Genomic DNA, 17,722 nt, shown 5'->3' on the forward strand with positions numbered 1-17,722 from the left:
GATGGATTAGAGACTTAAATGTTAGACCTAATACCATAAAAACCCTAGAAGAAAACCTAGGGAATACCATTCAGGACATAGGCATGGGCAAGGACTTCATGTCTAAAACACCAAAAGCAATGGCAACAAAAGCCACAATTGACAAATGGGATCTAACTAAACTAAAGAGCTTCTGCACAGCAAAAGAAACTACCATCAGAGTGAACAGGCAACCTACAGAATGGGAGAACATTTTTGCAATCTACTCATCTGACAAAGGGATAATATCCAGAACCTACAAAGAACTCAAACAAATTTACAAGAAAAAAACAAACAACCTCATCAAAAAGTGGGCAAAGGATATGAACAGACATTTTTCAAAAGAAGACATTTATACAGCCAACAGACACATGAAAAAATGCTTATCAACCCTGGCCATCAGAGAAATGCAAATCAAAACCACAATGAGATACCATCTCATACCAGTTAGAATGGCAATCATTAAAAAGTCAGGAAACAACAGGTGCTGGAGAGGATGTGGAGAAATAGAAACACTTTTACACTGTTGGTAGGATTGTAAACTAGTTCAACCATTATGGAAAACAGTATGGCGATTCCTCAAGGATCTAGAACTAGAAGTACCATATGACCCAGCCATCCCATTACTGGGTATATACCCAAAGGATTATAAATCATGCTGCTATAAAGACACATGCACACGTATGTTTATTGCGGCACTATTCACCATAGCAAAGACTTGGAATCAACCCAAATGTCCATCAGTGACAGACTGGATTAAGAAAATGTGGCACATATACACCATGGAATACTATGCAGCCATAAAAAAGGATGAGTTTGTGTCATTTGTAGGGACATGGATGCAGCTGGAAACCATCATTCTCAGCAAACTATCGCAAGAACAGAAAACCAAACACCGCATGTTCTCACTCATAGGTGGGAACTGAACAATGAGATCACTTGGACTCCGGAAGGGGAACATCACACACCAGGGCCTATCATGGGGAGGGGGAAGGGGGAGGGATTGCATTGGGAGTTATACCTGATGTGACGAGTTGATGGGTGCTGACGAGTTGATGGGTGCAGCACACCAACATGGCACAAGTATACATATGTAACAAACCGTTACGCATATGTACCCTAGAACTTAAAGTATAATAATAATAAAAAAAATACAAACATTAGCCAGGTTTGGTGGCAGGCACCTATAATCCCAGCTACTCGGGAGGCTGAGGCAGGAGAATCAATTGAAGCTGGGAGGTGGAGGTTGAATTGAGCTGAGATTGCACCACTTCACTCCAGCCTGGGCAAAGGAGTGAAACTCTGTTTCCAAAAAAAAAAAAAAGCCAGGTGCTGTGGCTCACTCCTATAATCCCAGCACTTTGAAAGGGTGATGTGGGTGGATCACAAGGTCAGGAATTCGAGACCAGCCTGGCCAATATGGTGAAACCCCGCCTCTACTAAAAATACAAAAATTAGCCAGGTGTGGTGGTGGGCGCCTGTACTCCCAGCTGCTTGGGAGGCTGAGGCAGGAGAATCGCTTGAACCTGGGAGGCAGAGGTTGCAATGAGCAGAGATCGCACCACTGCACTCCAGCCTGGATGACAGAGCGAGACTCTGTCTCAAACAAACAAATAAAAACAACAACAACAAAAAGGGTTGGAACATGAACTTTTAAAATTCCTTCTAGTTCTATAATTTTCAGGAATCTAAACTCTTGTCTTGGAACCTTTTTTGAAAATGAACTGACCTTAAATGGGAGGGTTGATTTCGGGGTTCTGTATTCTGTCATTGGTTGATGTGTTTGTTTTTATGCCAGTGCCATGCTGTTTTGATAACTATAACTTTATATTTTAAGATAAGATAATATGATGCCTGTGACTTTTTCTGAGTGTGTGCAAGATTGCTTTGGCTATTCAGTGTCTTTTTGTTTCACAATGGGGAAAGGACAGTCTCTTCAATAAATGGTGTTGGGAAAACTGGATATCCATATTTAGAAGAATGAAATTGGACCTTTATCTCACACTATTAGCAAAAATCAGTTCAAATTGAATTGAAGACTTAAACATAAGACCTGAAACTGTAAAACTACTAGAAGAAAATGGGAAAAGTTCTACAACATTTGTCTGAAAAATATCATATATATTCAAAAGAATACTATTTAGCCCTAGAAAAGAAGGAAATCCTGTCACTTGTGACAACATGAATGAACCTGGAGGACATTATATTAAACAAAATAAGCCAGGCATGGAAAGACAATATTGCATGATCTCACTTATATGTGGAATAAAAAAAAATGAACTTACAAAAGTGAAAAAGAGAATGGTGGTTACTAGAAGCCAGGGATGGGAATGGGGATGGGGAATGCAGAGATGTTGATCAAAAGGTACAAAGTTTCAGTTGGGTGCAGTAGCTCATGCCTGTAATCCCAGCACTTTGGGAGGCCAAGGCAGGCAGATCACTTGAGGTCAGGAGTTTGAGACCAGCCTGGCCAACATGGCGAAACCCTGTCTTTACTAAAAATAAAAAAATTAGCCCAGGGTGGTGGCAAAACCCTGTCTTTACTAAAAATAAAAAAATTAGCCCAGGGTGGTGGCACGTGCCTGTAATCCCAGCTACTCAGGAGGCCGAGGTGGGAGAATTGCTTGAACCCAGGAGACGGAGGTTGTAGTGAGCCGAGATCGTGCCACTGCACTCCAGCCTGGGTGACAGAGCAAGACTCTGACTCAAAAAAAAAAAAAAAAAAAAGTACAAAGTTTCAGTTAGACAGGAGATGTAAGTTTTCAGGACCTATTGAACAGCATGGTGACCATAATTAATAATAATAGGCCAATTGAAATAGCTCATGCCTGTAATCCCAGCCCTTTGGGAGGCCAAGGCGGGCGGATCATGAGGTCAGGAAATCGAGACCATCCTGGCCAATACGATGAAACCCCGTCTCTACTAAAAAAAAAAAAAAATACAAAAAATTAGTTGGGCGTGGTTGCGGGCGCCTGTAGTCCCAGCTACTCTGGAGGCTGAGGCAGGAGAATGGCGTGAACCAGGGAAACAGAGCTTGCAGTGAGCCGAGATCATACCACTGCACTCCAACCTGGGTGACAGAGCAAGACTCTGTCTCAAACACACACACACACACACACACACACACACACACACACACACATATATATAAAATGTATTTCAAATTGTTAAAAGAGCTTATTTTAAGCATTCTTACTGCAAAAAAATGACAAGTATGTGAGGTAATGGATATGTTAGTTTGATATAATCATTCTTTTTTTTCTTTTTGAGACGCAGTTTTGCTCTTGTTGCCTAGGCTGGGGAGCAATGGCATGATCTCGGCTCACCGCAACCTCCGCTTCCCGGGTTCAAGCGATTCTCCTGCCTCAGCCTCCCTAGTAGCTGGGATTACGGGCATGTGCTGCCACGCCCAGCTAATTTTGTATTTTTAGTAGAGACGGGGTTTCTCCTTATTGGTCAGGCTGGTCTCGAACTCCCAACCTCAGGTGATCGGCCTCCCAAAGTGCTAGGATTATAGGCATGAGCCACCGCCCCCGGTCTGATATAATCATTCTACAGTGTATATGCATCTACGAAAACATCACATTGTGTCCCATAAATAGGTATAACTATTATTTATTAATTAAAAATAAAAGTTTAAATAAAACAGACTTGATGGAAATTTTTACTGAAAAATACTCATGGCTTGAGGTAGGATGTCCAAAAAATTGAAATCGATTGATTTTTTTTTTCTCTGGACTGATTTCCATACACTCAGAAGGAAGAGAGTAAGATTAACAGGGCAATGTCAGGAGCTGTCTGATTAATGATTCCCTCTACCTTCACTGCTGCACAGGGCAGCATTCTGCCTTGGGTCAGGGGAATGTGGAGAGCAGGGAACTGGCAACCCTTGTGAAGAAGTAAGTTATCATAGACAGATGGTTCTGCTGCTGGCTGAGAACAACAAATGTAAACATTATAATGGATCTGAATCGTCAGCTTGTCATAATGGATCTGGTCATTAGCTCACTTCTTGGTTTTGAGTCTCAAAGCTCCTCTGGGACTGGGTGTGGTGGCTCATGCCTGTAATCCCAGCACTTTGGAAGGCTGAGGCGGAAGGATTGCTTAAGCCCAGGAGTTTGCGACAAGTCTGGGCAACATAGCAAGACCCTGTTTCTATAAAAAATAATAAAAAAAATTTACTGGGCGTAGTGGCACACACCTGTGTTCCCAGATACTTGGGAGACTAAGGTGGGAGGATTGCTTGAGCCCAGAAGGTCAAGGTGAACCCAGATTGCACCACTGCACTCCAGCCTGGGTGACAGAGTGAGAGACCCTGTCTCAAAACAAAAACACAAACAACATACAAAAAAGCCAACTCCTCTGGGTTTCAATTTCTTCACCGGGGCTATGAGGATGCGGAATGAGACTGTGAACCCAATTTTGGCAAATAGTGAAAAGCAAGGCATAGTTGTGTTCAAGCCTTTTTTTTTTTTGAGAGGGAGTCTTGCTCTGTCACCCAGGCTGGAGTGCAGTGGTGCGATCTCGGCTCACTGCAACCTGTGCCTCCCGAGTTCAAGCAATTCTCCTGCCTTGTCCTCCCAAGTAGCTGGGATTACAGGCATGCGCCGCCATGCCCGGCTAATTTTTGTATTTTTAGTAGAGATGGGGTTTCACCATGTTGGGCAAGCTGGTCTCGAACTCTTGACCTTGTGATCTGCCCGCCTCAGTCTCCCAAAGTGCTGGGATTACAAGCGTGAGCCACCGTGCTCGGCTCAATAGTCTTTACGTTAAATACTTAGCTTTAAAACTGCTGTACCCAAGCTCTTTCAGAGCTTAACTCTCATCATTTAACCATCGCTGTTATGAAACTTAAAAAAGAAGCAGTAAATCCTGCCACCCCATGCCATTTATAAATTCATCCCATGCAGTTTATAAATTCTTCAGTTTTAAACATTATAGTCACAGGAACACAGTGATGGTTGAACTTCAAAAAGCTGACCACAATCCTCTTCCAGATGCCAGAGCTACAGATGCTGGCCTTCTCCCCGCGTTCCTTGACTTCAGAAAGTATAGAAGCTCAAGTTCCCACACAGGTTCCTTGGGAAATTAATGGCAGTGCACAATGGCAGCCCCGGGCTGAAGGAGCTCAGGTGGCTGCTCTGGTCTGTGTGTCGTGTCATGGGATGCTGTAGTTTTCTGAGGTCACTGAGGTCTGATGTTAAAGTGTTCAGATTTAGAAGCCTGATTTGGTTAGGTCTCTCTGGGGGAAATCAGGCTGTGGGAAATCAATTCACACTGTTCAAGTACCTGAGAGAATGACTTAAAAACCAAACAAATAATTGGTTACTTTACAGAGGGAGATCTTGCTCCCATGACAGAAATGATGTGTCTACTACCTAGGGCACTCACTTATTAATACTACCAAGGTCCCTGGAAATCAAATTAGGAATCAAATGTGTATTTCTGAGTTTTGAATTACAGCAAGGGGAATTTCATGAAGCACACTTAATTTAGGTCACAATGAATTACACCTGGTAAATCACACAGTATCTTTATCTAAGGGAATACTTCAATTTTCCCTTCAGATATAGTTATCTTTTTCCGTTGAGCAGTAATGAAGACACATCAACAAAGTTTTATTCTAATTATTTTCTTCCTGAATTTCTATCTTTTTAGATTGCCTTTGTCATTTCCATTGGCTCTTTTTCAACATTTTCCTAACTTTTTAGAGTTCCCTAATTATTCTTTCATGATTTATTTTTCATACTGGTTTCTTATTTGTTTTGGAGAATATTCTATGATTTACTCTCTAAGAAGTGTTATTTCTTTTTTTTTTTTTGAGACGGAGTCTTGCTCTGTAGCCCGGGCTGGAGTACAGTGGCCGGATCTCAGCTCACTGCAAGCTCCGCCTCCCGGGTTTATGCCATTCTCCTGCCTCAGCCTCCGGAGTAGCTGGGACTACAGGCGCCCGCCACCTCGCCCGGCTAGTTTTTTGTATTTTTAGTAGAGACGGGGTTTCACGGTGTTAGCCAGGATGGTCTCGATCTCCTGACCTCGTGATCCACCCGTCTCGGCCTCCCAAAGTGCTGGGATTACAGGCTTGAGCCACCGCGCCCGGCGAAGTGTTATTTCTTTTGCAAAATTTTCTATTGATAGGGAATGACAGTCCACCCATAGTATGATTCTTGTTTTACTCAACCAGAGAGAATAGTATTTTCTAACTTTATCCTTAGATTTTAGAACCATCTTAGTGGGAGGAATGAGAGGAAGGAATGCAGTTTTATTTGTAATACTAAGTATCTTTATTGGGTGTGATTTCATACCAGTTACCTCTTTTTGTTTTCTTCTTTTTGTTTCTCTAACTTTTTCCTCCTCATTAAGTTATAAATATTAATAGAAAAACTTCCCTTTACCTCTGATCTGTTATGAACTTTCTCCCTGTGTCACTGCCATTATCATAAACCTCCAAGCATAAAGCTTAGTATTTGCTAGGTAACCGCCCTTCTGTACACTCTCTGGTTCATTAATATCCCACATGTGGCTCTGAGACGCTTTACTTAAATGCTTTCAAAAATCAAAGAGAGAGAGAGAGAGAGATACGGAGGGAGAGAAAGAGACATGGAGGGAGAGAGAGAGACATGGCACAAGGAGAAGGAAACATGGCACCTATGAAACCTCAGGGGACCAGAGTGATAAAAAGTCATAGAATAATAACGGTATTTTGCACCTGTGTAGTGTTCTTATAATCCTTAGAGGTTAAATGACAGAGGAGTCTCACAGCTGTATAATGCTGGAGCGAGGACTCCAACCAGATCGTATTGTTTCTGGTCCAGCACTCTTTCTACATTTCACTGAAAATTCCTTCCCACAAGGAACCAAATCAAAATAATGTAGTAAATCACGTGAACTGAATAACAATTTTAAGAGTTTTATCATTCATTCTGTCAAGGATTCTAAACTGGTGTTACTACCCTATTTCAAAATTGAGTGTAGTGTAGTGAAGAGCAAGTTCTAAAATCAAACTAGAGTGAAATTTTGTTAACATGAATTCATGAAGTTGCCCGACTTCTTTCATTGTCTGACAATCTATCAGACTGAATATTTCTTAAAAAAGCCTGAGGGAGGCCGGGCACGGTGCCTCACACCTGTAATCCCAGCATTTTCGGAGGCCAAGACGGGCGGATCACCTGAGGTCGGGAATTCAAGACCAGCCTGACCAACATGAAGAAACCCCATCTCTACTAAAAATACAAAATTAGCTGGGCGTGGCGGCAAATGCCTGTAATCCCAGCTACTCGGGAGGCTGAGGCAGGAGAATTGCTTGAACATGGGAGGCCGAGACTGTGGTGAGCTGAGATTGCACCATTGCACTCCAGACTGGGCAAAAAGAGCAAAACTCCAACTCAAAAAAAAAAAAAAGAAAAAAAAGCCTGAAGGTTTAGTTGTGTTTTTGTTTCACAGATACTTAGTCTTTGGAGATATTGATGAAATGTATTTTTGAATTCTCATCTGATATCAAATATTAAAGACCATCTAAATGCTGGCCATGGTGGCTCACGCCTGTAATCCTAGCACTTTGGGAGGCCAAGGCTGGTGGATCACCTGAGGTCAGGAGTTTGAGACCAGTGTGACCAACATGGTGAAACCTCATCTCTACTAAAAATACAAAAATTAGGTGGGCATAGTGTCATGCGCCTGTAATCCCAGCTACTCGGGAGGCTGAGGCAGGAGAATAGCTTGAACCTAGAAGGCAGAGGTTGCAGTGAGCTGAGATCGCGCCATTGCCCTCCAACCTGGGCAACAAGAGCAAAACTCCATCTCAAAAATAAAATAAAATAAAATAAAATAAAATAAAATACAATAAAATAAATAATAAAGACCATCTAGTACAAGAATGTTTGAAAAATATATGAGATGGCCGGGCGCGGTGGCTCAAGCCTGTAATCCCAGCACTTTGGGAGTCCAAGGTGGGTGGATCACGAGGTCAGGAGATCGAGACCATCCTGGCTAACACGGTGAAACCCTGTCTCTACTAAAAAATACAAAAAACTAGCCGGGCGAGGTGGCGGGCGCCTGTAGTCCCAGCTACTCGGGAGGCTGAGGCAGGAGAATGGTGTAAACCTGGGAGGTGGAGGTTGCAGTGAGCTGAGATCTGGCCACTGCACTCCAGCTTGGGCAACAGAGTGAGACTCTGTCTAAAAAAAAATATATATATATATATATATATATATATATATATATATATGAAATTTTAGGGGATGACAAACTAAATATGTGTATAATTTTGATCAACCAAGGAGATTAGACACCTTTTCCAGTGAGGCAAAGGGCACAGGCTTAACACCATTTCAGCAAATGAATTTTACTTAATTCTGGTCCCAAACTATATCCCTAACCCATCTTTCAAATGGCCGTGAAGAAAACTTTAAAAATTTTTATTGTTTTCTGAAAATGGACTCAAAGCACACTTTTTTATTTATAAAAAGCGTTTCAAATATTTAGAAAGCTAATACAATTGATTTTTTTAAATGAATTTCGCAATAAGACATAAAAAATGGAAAACAATCTAAAGATGAATAACATTGGAACATATATATACATATACACCATGAGAAAAGTTTGCGTTATTAAATTGTGAGACATGAGAGAGAACTTCTATTAAAATGTAAAACCCTTACTAGCAATGAGTTAGAATTATCTGTTTAAAATATTTGCCAACAAAGAAACCAGATTATAGCTTTACTCATGTCCATTTTTCAAATTTTGGGCAGAGAACTTGTCTTATAGGTGGTAGAGGGACCTGGCGAGGACCAAAAGAACAGAGCAAAGGTGGCACCACCACAGAACTCCAAGATGCTCTTCCTAGTCTGGTTGGTATTAAAACCAGGCAGTGAATGGTCCTTTAATGGAGAATAGCATTGGAGGAAAATGCAGCCAATTAAAGGCCTGAGGGAAATAGTGTTATCCTACTATTAGCCACTATTTTTTTTTTTGAGATGGAGTCTTGCTCTGTTGCCCAGGCTGGAATGCAGTGGTGCCATCTTGGCTCACTGCAATCTCTGTCTCTCAGGTTCAAGTGATTCTCCTGCCTCAGCCTCCCAAGTAGGTGAGATTACAGGCATACACCACCACCCCCAGCTAATTTTTGTATTTTTAGTACAGATGGGGTTTCACCATGTTGGCTAGGCTGGTCTTGAACTCCTGACTTCAGGCAATCCGCCCATCTCGGCCTCCCAAAGTGCTGGGATTACAGTTGTGAGCCACCGCGCCCAGCCTATTAGCCAATATTTATAAAAAGGCTAAATGGTAGTTACATAGTCATGTAAGCAGAACAGTAAAGAAAATTTTTGTGACAGCAGAAAAAGAACTGTACTGAATAACTAAACAAGTAAGGATATAGAGAGATGAAGTGACTCAGAGTAGAGAAACCCCTTACACAATGTTTGGACTTAACATTTATCTCTGAAAAATGGGATTAGAACAGTGGCAGGTGCTATTTTGAGAAGACGAGAGTACTCTCACCTGGAGGTGTCAGCATCCATCAAAAATTCTTCTTGCAATCAGAGAGAAAGGATACAAATCTATTCCTAGAGAAACTTGAATATCACATAGAGTCAGCAGCAATGATTGTGAAGAGCTTGTGGCAAAAGACCCAACTGATTACTTTTGGCTGGATCAAAGTAAAGGGTCAAACTATGGAAACTTAATTTATTCTTTGCCTGTTTATTCGTATATGTTTGCTTCCAGCTTCATTATGAACTGGGGAAAGAGCTATGGCTCTTACTGAAGGTAACTGCTAAGGTTGGTCTCTCCTGTGTTCTTCTACTTCTTTTATTTCTCTCAGAGTCAGTTTTTATGTGTGAGACCTTTAGCTTGGGGAATATTGTAATAGCACTCCTGTGATAGGCAAGACCAATATCCAAGTTTGTTTCCTAGGAGACTCCCTGGGGTTTCCAGCTTTTTCCAATTTTGTAACAGCAGGTGGAACAAAGTCTGTGGGGCTTAACAGGTCTCGCTGAAATCTTCAGATCTGTGGTTTTCTTTCTGTTCCAAAATAAATTTGGAAAAAAAGGGAAGAAAAAGCTAACATGGTTGTTACTTGGCAAGAGATGTTTTCTTATTGGTGCATTCACATTTTATGAAATTCACATTTTGAATTACTAAGGTGCTAACATAGATCTTCATAGACTGAAGGAACATAGAATTTCTGGGTTGGAGGGACATTAAAGGTCATCCGATCCAACTATCATCTGTATTTTTTTTTTTTTTTTTTTTTTGAGACCGAGTCTTGCTTTGTTACCTAGGCTGGAGTGCAGTGGCACGATCTCGGCTCGCTGCAACCTCCGCCTCCCGGGTTCAAGCGATTCTCCTGCCTCAGCCTCCTGAGTAGCTGGGACTATAGGCACGCACCACCACACCTGGCTACTTTTTTGTATTTTTAGTAGAGACAGGGTTTCACCGTGTTAGCCAGGATGGTCTCAATCTCTTTTTTTTTTTTTTTTTTTTTTGAGACGGAGTCTCGCTTTGTCGCCCAGGCTGGAGTGCAGTGGCGGGATCTCAGCTCACTGCAAGCTCCGCCTCCCGGGTTTACGCCATTCTCCTGCCTCAGCCTCCCGAGTAGCTGGGACTACAGGCGCCCACCACCTCGCCCGGCTAGTTTTTTGTATTTTTAGTAGAGACGGGGTTTCACCATATTAGCCAGAATGGTCTCGATCTCCTGACCTCGTGATCCGCCCGTCTCGGCCTCCCAAAGTGCTGGGATTACAGGCTTGAGCCACCGCGCCCGGCCCTGGTCTCAATCTCTTGACCTTGTGATCCTCCTGCCTCGGCCTCCGAAAGTGCTGAGTTTACAGGCGTGAGCCACCATGCCGGGCCTATTATCTGTAATGTTTTAAGTCAAGCTCCATGAACAGTGATTTTTCTTTTTTAATTTTACAATGTATGTATGTATACATGTATTTATTTATTTTTTGAGACAGAGTCTCACTCTGTCGCCCAGGCTGGAGTGCAATGGTGTGTTCTCGGCTCACTGCAACCTCTGCCTCCCAGGTTCAAGCGATTCTCCTGCCTTTGGCTCCGGAGTAGCTGGGATTACAGGCACCCACCACTATGCCTGGCTAATTTTTGTATTTTTAGTAGAGACGGGGTTTCTCCATGTTGGCCAGGCTGGTCTCAAACTGCTGACCTCGTGATCTGCCTGCCTCCATCCACCTCCCAAAGTGCTGGGATTACAGGCGTGAGCCACTGTGCCTGGCCTATTTATTTATTTTTTGAGACAGGGTCTTGCTGTGTTGCTCGGGCTGGAGTGCAGTGACGTAATCACGGTTCACTTCACTGCAGCCTCATCCTCCTAGGCTCAAGCGATTCTTCCACCTCAGCCTCCCAAGTGTCTGGGCTGCGACTACAGGCACATACCACCACACCTGACTAATTTTTAAATTTTTTGTAGAGACGAGGTCTCACTAGCTTGTTCAGGCTGGTCTTGAACTCCTGGGCTCAAGTGATCCTCCCGCCTCTACCTCCCAAAATGCTGGGACTACAGGTGCAATGCACTGCACCTGGCCTGTTATTTTTCTTAGTATTTCTTGGTTCTGTTTCTTTGAATACTTTGAGTTTGATCTAACTTATTTTCTTCTAGACTTATATTTGGTGTTGTCTGAACCCTTTTCCCAAACTTTCTTCAAATGTCCAGAGATGGTCTATGTTGTAAGAGAACACCTTGAATGTGGTTCAGTTTTATTATTTTTATCACCAAACTTTTGTGGAGGTCTCTATAGCTTCTAAGTCACAATTGTGTTAAAGTGTCTAGGGCAGAGGTAAGCACACTTTCTCTCTAAAGGGGCAGATAACAAATGTTTTTGGCCTTGAAGACCATACAGTGTCTGTTGCAGCTACTCAACTCTGCCATTGTATGCGAAAGCAGCCATAAAATACACGTAGAAATGTGCATTAAAAAAAATTTTTTTTTGAGATGGAGTCTTACTCTGTTGCCCAGGCTGGAGTGCAGCAGCAGGATCTCGGCTCACTGCAACCTCTGCCTCCCGCTTTCAAGTGGTTATCCTGCCTCAGCCTCCCGAGTAGCTGGGATCACAGGCACCCACCACCATGCCCAGCTAATTTTTGTACTTTTAGTAGCAGCAGGGCTTCACCATGTTGGCCAGGCTGGTCTCGAACTCCTGACCCCAGGTGATCTGCCCATCTCAGCCTCATAAAGTGATGGGATTACAGGCATAAGCCACCTAGCCTAGCCCTGTCATGGTTTTATTTATTTACTGGTTTATATACTTATAGACACTATAATTTGAATGTCATACTTTTCATGTATCATGAAATATTATTTTCATTTTGCTTTTTTCAACTACTTAAGAAATGTAAGTTTTTTTTTTTTCTTTTTCTTTTTCTTTCTTTTTTTTTTTTTTTGAGACGGACTCTCGCTCTGTCGCCCAGGCTGGAGTGCAGTGGAGCGATCTCGACTCACTGCAAGCTCTGCCTCCCGGGTTTGCGCCATTCTCCTGCCTCAGCCTCCCGAGTAGCTGGAACTACAGGCGCCCGCCACCACGCCCGGCTAATTTTTTGTAGTTTTAGTAGAGATGGGGTTTCACCGTGTTAGCTAGGATGGTCTCCATCTCCTGATCTCGTGATCCGCCCGCCTCAGCTTCCCAAAGTGCTGGGATTACAGGCGTGAGCCATTGTGCCTGGCCGGTTTTTGTTTTTTATGTATCTCTTTGGTTTGGTTGGTCACCTGCCATAGAATGGCCCACTCTGCCTCTTGTAGGGGATTGTGGCCATTTTCATCAAATAATTTTTCTCATCCCACAGTCATCCATACTTGGCAATCTCAGCTTATGATCCTTGTTCTCAAATTTCTGACACATCTTTTTAAAGATTCTTTATTTATACTACTACTAATAATATGGATGATGATGTTTATTATGATTTATTGGGTACCTCCCATGTTTAAGAGCTTTACAAGTGTTAATTTATTCAATTCTTATTGAGGTAGATATGAATATCCTTATTTTACAGAAGAGGCAACTAAGTTCAGAGAGTTTAATTAGAATTTGGCTCAAGGCCATATTTCCAGTAGGTGGAAAAGTCAGGATTCAAATCTAGTGTATTTCTTAAATACCTATGCTCTTTCTACTCCACTGTATCATGATGTCTCACTAAAGGACATACCAGGATTTAATCAGAGTACACTTTGTGTAAAGGCATGTGCGTTTACCAGATAAAACACTGGGTCCCTCCAGTAAAGCCTTTCTCTACCACCCATTAGCAACATGACAGTCAAATATCATTTTTTTCCCCCGGTCCCACAGTCTTGCCTTGTCTTTTATTTTTATTTGCTTATTTATTTTTGAGACAGAGTCTCACCTGTTGCCCAGGCTGGAGTGCAGTGGTGTGATCTCAGTTCAATGCAATCTCCGCCTCCCAGTTTCAAGTGATTCTCCTGACTCAGCCTCTCAAGTAGCTGGGATTACAGGTGCGCACCACTATGCCCAGCTAATTTTGTATTTCAAGTAGAAACAGAGTTTCAGGTGGCCGGGCGTGGTGGCTCAAGCCTGTAATCCCAGCACTTTGGGAGGCCGAGACGGGCGGATCACGAGGTCAGGAGATGGAGACCATCCTGGCTAACATGGTGAAACCCCGTCTCTACTAAAAAAATACAAAAAACTAGCCGGGCAAGGTGGCGGGTGCCTGTAGTCCCAGCTACTCGGGAGGCTGAGGCAGGAGAATGGCGTAAACCCGGGAGGCGGAGCTTGCAGTGAGCTGAGATCCGGCCACTGCACTCCAGCCTGGGCCACAGAGCAAGACTCCGTCTCAAAAAAAAAAAAAAAACAAAAAAAAAACAGTTTCAGTATGTTGGCCAGGCCGGTCTCGAACTCCTGACCTCAGGTAGTCTGCACGCTTTGGCCTGCCAAAGTGCTGGGATTATAGATGTGAGCCACAGCGCCCAGTCTGTCTTCTCTTTTAAGGCAAGAAACAGAATGCAAGTAATCAGAAAGCAGTAGAAGATACCAGTTAACACAAGACATTAATTTCTTAATTCCAAAAGCACTTGCAAAGAAAAACTTTTAAGGGGGAGGGGTGGAGGAGGATTGAAGCACATCATAATAACTAATCCTATGACTGTGCCAAGTCTCATGAGGCTATTTTTTGAATTTATCCTTTATTTGGTCATTCTTTTTCTCTCAAATAATAAGCACTATTTTTCTTTGACTTTTTCCCCTCAAAGGATAAAACATATGAAGTATAAAATATAAACAAGCTCTCGTACAGTTATAAGTCATAGAACTATCAGGCTGGGCGTGGTGGCTCACGCCTGTAATCCCAGCACTTTGGGAGGCTGAGGCAGGTGGATCATGAGGTCAGGAGTTCAAGACCAGCCTGTTGAAGATGGTGAAACCCCGTCTCTACTAGAAATACGAAAATAAAATAATAATAATAATAATAAATTAGCCGGGCACGGTGGCAGGCACCTGTAATCCCAGCTACTCAGGAGGCTGACGCAGGAGAATCGCTTGAACCTGGGTGGCAGAGGTTGCAGTGAGCTGAGATCGTGCCACTGCACCCCAGCCTGGGCGACAGAGTGAAACTGTCTCAAAAAAAAAAAAAAAAAAAAAAAACAACCCAAACAAAAAACAAAAAACAAAAAACCAAAAAACAAAAAGAAGTTATAGAACTGTTTACACATTGATAAACTGCATAAATCTTGGATAATCCATGAATATACAAAATATCAGAGCACAGAAGGAAGTAAACCCACTTTATTTTTGTCACATGTAAGATTCAAATATTCAATCTGAAGAAAAGCAATCATTTTTACTGTGTTCTAGGTTGCATATTGATACACTTATTAAAATATTCCTGCATAATCACATTTGGAATTACTATTTCAAGTCAGATATAAAACTTCAAAATCTGCCATCCAGACAAAACGGGTAATCAGAAAGATTATCTCTGCCCCACCTCCGTAACCCCAATAAGTATAAACTCAATTTTATGACATGACTGCAAACCCTAGATTGTGATGACAAATGCTAGGTCCGATTTCTTCATAATCCTTTTCGGGGTAGCATACTTGATAGAACTCAAGCACAGAAGCCAGCATTGATCCTCCAAACCAAGTTGCGTATTGCTCTCTGTGGTGTGTAATGACTTGTACATCAATAGCTTCTGGCTTCAATCTACTGCTACTTAATTCCTCACTTAAGGTCAGCCTGACATCTACAGTTCTTTTCATATCTCATTGCAAGTGATGTCCAAAGTCCCTGAACAGAGTTGAACCTCCCTAGACAAGAATATTCTTGTTGAGAGGATGTCTGACATCAATAGGACAATCCTGAATTACTTCATCTGCAACATCTGAGATGGGATGTATAAAGTCTGGATTAGCAAACTCTGGATGAGAAAAGATTTCAGGTCCCAATAACCTCTCATGTCCAATATCAATGGAAAATTATTTATTTGATATGGCATTGATTCTTATATACTGTTTAAATCCACTGTGACCCATCTGCACCTTACTTTTTAATTTATTTTTAAATTATTTTTTAAATCTGAGCTAGCATAACTATAGGTTATATATATAACCTATATAACTATAGGTTCTATAGGTTATATATATATAGGTTATATAGGTTATATATATATATATATAACCTTTACTGCCTTAGCAGTTTCCAGGGATTGCTCTGGAGGGATTCCTACTTCTTGGTCTCTCAGTAGTTGCTGAATAAAATATGTTATAGCTCATCCTGCAATTGGAATGTATTTAATACAGCTGCCAATCACATGCCCTTCAGGCGCAGAAATGCCATGAGTGACACTGTTTCTACTTGTTTACATCTATTTTCCTATTTGTCTTGTGGTGCAGGATGTAGCTACGCAAGAACAACCTGCACAGCAATGTACAAACCTGAACATTGAAGGACTCAAACACTATTTCAGGAGTATATTCCCTGCTTTCTGGAGTATTCAGTGGAGGTCCAGTCAAAAGAAACAATAGTCTTCAGGTCCTGCCCTTAAATATTTAAAGATCACTTGCTCTATCAAGCTTTCCATCGAGTTCCAATCTTCAACTAGACCATGATGGATGGGCTTTTTGTTCTATATGTAGGTTTTCCAATGCTTCATCACCAGTAAAGATGTCTAAGTCATCAGCATGTTTCATCATCCTCCTTTTGAACTTGACCACCCACTTTTGCTGAGTTATTGATGGCAGTACAGGAAGGGATGGTAAACGGAGATTCTTTACTTTGGACATATCCTGGTTTTGTATACCCAGTGCCACAGTCTGCTACATAGGCTATCAGCTGTCAGGCCACCTTTCCTCCTGTTACTCTGCTGCTGCTGCTGCAGCCACTGCCACTTGCTCCATGCTGGTAGGGGCCGGAAATTGGCAGTGGGAGATGGGGCTTCCGACCATCCACAACGGAGCTGCCTTCTCTGTGGGAGTGGGTGGGATGGGGATCTGGGAAGGCAAAGCAATAGCAAGAAAGCAGCAGGCTCGGTCAGCACTATCCACCACCTAGCACTATCCACAACCCAGGCAAGCAGGCCATACCTCCCCTGTCCCGCTGTGGCCTCCTCATCCTCTCCCTTCCCTCCTCCTCACTCCTGCTCCCACCCTACAACTTGGACCCCTCATGCTGCTTTTCCCCAGATAGCCAAGATGCCCAGGCGCCCTAAATACTTTTGAAATGGTTAGAGTGTGCATCAGTCATTTTTACCTAGTGTGACTCAGTTTAATCAGTTCCTTAGAAATGCTACTTGAGATCGGCCAGTAAGATGGAAGTCTTTTTAGTATGGATGAAAGGAAGAAGGGAAGGAAAAGAAAATAACTGGGGAAGGGAGGGGGTTTCACTTGAAGTAGGTTTCAGAAAGGAAATTGTAAATTTTATGGGACCAGGTTTGTATGTGGCAACCAGAATGTGTGTGAGGAGGTATTTTATGAAGTGGGATACGAATAGGTGCAGGTTTATATATCTTTTTAAAAGTTGTTCACACCTTGGTCTACTTTCATGTTGAAGCTAGCTGAGACCCTGCTGGCAGCTCTGTTTCACAAAAGGCATGCCGTATTCTACAAAAATATGTTTATTGGTGAAATTTGTAATGATACATATACCCCTAAGAGAGTAGTTAGGTCTTATGGATTAAACTTACATATGAACCCAAGATCTCACAGCCTTAACAGCATCTCATTTCCACTGACAAGAATAATAAGGTTTTCCAGCTTAGGTGCTATACAAAACACATGTCCCTTAACTCTGGTTTCTATCTAACGTTATTTTACTTATGTCACAATTGGCAATTTAAACAAAAGTAGCTGCTCCAACCTTAATAAATTATTGTAGGTCTATGAGTTGAGACTTCTGGTTCCTAAATGGTGACATAGAAGCAAGCTGGGGCCGGGCATGGTGGCTTACGCCTGTAATCCCAGCACTTTGGGAGGCCGAGGCTGGTGGATCACAAGATCAGGAGTTTGAGACCAGCCTGGCCAACATGGTAAAACCCCATCTCTACTAAAATACAAAAATTTACTGGGTGTGGTGGTGGGTGCCTGTAATCCCAGCTACTCAGGAGGCTGAGGCAAGAGAATCGTGTGAACCTGGAAGGCGGAGGTGGCAGTGAACCAGTGAGCCAAGATCACGCCATTGCACTCCGGCCTAGGTGACAGGGCAAGACTGAGTCTCAAACAAACAAACAAATAAACAAAAAA

General features: G+C 42.4%; 1 pseudogene; it reads right to left on the minus strand.

Annotated features, from left to right (window-relative positions):
• Nucleotides 1-15,001: 15,001 nt before the first annotated feature.
• Nucleotides 15,002-16,322, minus strand: LOC100427247 (actin-related protein 3-like; annotated as a pseudogene).
• Between the last annotated feature and the right edge of the window lie 1,400 nt (nt 16,323-17,722).

The sequence above is a fragment of the Macaca mulatta genome, chromosome 7 (assembly GCF_049350105.2).
Source record: "Macaca mulatta isolate MMU2019108-1 chromosome 7, T2T-MMU8v2.0, whole genome shotgun sequence".
In the NCBI taxonomy this organism is placed as follows: domain Eukaryota; kingdom Metazoa; phylum Chordata; class Mammalia; order Primates; family Cercopithecidae; genus Macaca; species Macaca mulatta.